Here is a 2,244-nt window from a genome sequence, read left to right on the forward strand (position 1 = left end):
AATAACAAAATCAATTGAGTATTCAACTTTAGGGTTCATTTCTTTCTTCTTCTCATGTCCTTTTCAATTCCATAGTTTTGGACTTTAAGCAATTTTGAATCCAAAGAAGATGATACATCCTCGATTTCTCTCCCTACTTACAGAAAGCACCATAACCGAAGAAAATAGAGGCAAAATCGGAATTCAACATGACGTTGAAGAACGCCTTTATCTCTCACTAGAAACACATCTGATGAACCAAGGACAAATAGACTCGAAATTTCATTGAAAGAAATATAAAGAGGAAAATGAAACTTATGACAACCACATTTAATTACCTGTCACATCAATGTTAACGTTTGCGCCACATGTGCTTCAAGTGTACTTGTGACATCATATCGGTTGTTTTAGGTGAAGGTGGCTAAAAACCAGGTCATTACCGGCCTTATACCCCTATAAAGCAAAATAATAATAATAATAATAATAATAACAACAACAACAACAACAACTACAACAATAACAATAATAATAAGGGCCATGTAGACCATAACTTGAAACTTGGATGAGCTACAATGTTATTTTCTCAAATATTTAAGATACATGTTAAAAAAAATATAAAGTAATTATTGATATAACAGTGAAAACCATTTTTGAAAAATAAATGACATCTTACCGATATATAAATAATTATAAAAATTTAGGTGACATGTTTGAAAAATGAGTTACCATTTTGATGTGGCGACATTACCGACTAATTTTGTATGCATATGCATGTCTCACAAGTAGGTAGACAAGTAGATAAGTATATGTTTGTCTAAGAATAAAGTATTATCGAACTATCTCATATGTTTACTTAGACTAATATTTTTGGAATAATTGTTAAATGTTGCTTTTGCCTAAAATATGTGATATACATTTTTTGTATATGTTCAGAATTTTTCATATTGGATGCTTGAAAATAAAGATTTATATATTTGTTGTTTTATCGTTTACTAGTTTTGGGCCTAACTTGCACATGACTTTCAAATTTTGAGGAACGAACATACTGATAAGATAGTTTGATATAAGAGATATTCCGTCCAAGACCAAGATTAAAATAACTGTTATGATATTTCGTTGTTGACATAAAAATCTTACAATCATCAAGTTATGATAGCGAGTGAGAAAAAAAAAACAATTACTTGGATGTGTTTATAAGATGTGTATTTATTTACTTATGTAAGATAGATGTATATTTTCCTCATTCTCGTATTCTATTGTCACAATTTATGACAACATACAAAATTTGTCACATTTAAAGGTGTTTTCGCACTCCAAATGATACGCTACGATCAATAATTAAATATTCAAGATGAAGACATGCAAAGATATTAAATGATTAATTGATCAAGCATATAGTTGCTTTATGTGCATTTTGTGAAAAGATATTACATACATTGTAGGTCTACTTTTATAAAGTATATGTTTCATTTTTTGATGGGTCACTTTGCAATTTAAAAAAATTAAAAGAATACAAATATTATAAATAAGAACAAGACGTGTATGGATCATGTAGAATGTTTGATACATAATGTCGATATGTGTCATCGTCAAACAATTTTCATGTACAAATATATAATTTTCCAAAATAAATTTATTATATTTCAGACTTGGAAATGAAGAATATGAATAACATAGGAATTTTCGAAAATTTATTATTGGGGTTTTTTCGCAGATCTATTGAAGATGTGTAGAAAAAATAACACTTTTACGGATATTTTGACAAAATTCGAATGTTAGAAACCTACAGGGGTAAAATGAAAACCTCCAAATAGTAAAGGTCACTTTTAGTAAAATTTAAAATGGAGAATTTGAAAAAAAAGAAGTTCCATTGCCGGGAATCGAACCCGGGTCTCCTGGGTGAAAGCCAGATATCCTAACCGCTGGACGACAATGGAATCTTGTGTTCTATTTTAGGCATAAATTATTTGTACATGAAATATTATCCATCAGACTCACCACAAAACCAAAATTCTACCCAAAAAATGGAATAAAGCCTGTTGTTTGCAAGTAACATTTTTTTAATGTTATAAACCCTGATATTCGATTTTAATTCTGAATCCATATATAGTGCCATTGATATATTACTGAATTCACAAAATATTATGATTAAATTCATAAAAATAAGATAACCTTTGTGAGTTGTGACAAATTTCAAGACCTATTAAAAATCATAACCCAGACAAAATAAATTTCAAAAGAAGATCATATTCATGAATGAAGTAA

At 28.8% G+C, this 2,244-nt stretch overlaps 1 non-coding gene across 1 annotated transcript; it reads right to left on the reverse strand.

Annotated features, from left to right (window-relative positions):
- Positions 1-1,844: 1,844 nt before the first annotated feature.
- Positions 1,845-1,916, reverse strand: TRNAE-UUC (transfer RNA glutamic acid (anticodon UUC)). Its single transcript has one exon. It is a non-coding gene; the product is annotated as a tRNA-Glu (tRNA).
- Positions 1,917-2,244: the final 328 nt, after the last annotated feature.

Source organism: Lactuca serriola, chromosome 7 (assembly GCF_051521515.1).
Source record: "Lactuca serriola cultivar US96UC23 chromosome 7, Lser_US96UC23_V15, whole genome shotgun sequence".
NCBI classification, from domain to species: Eukaryota; Viridiplantae; Streptophyta; class Magnoliopsida; order Asterales; family Asteraceae; genus Lactuca; species Lactuca serriola.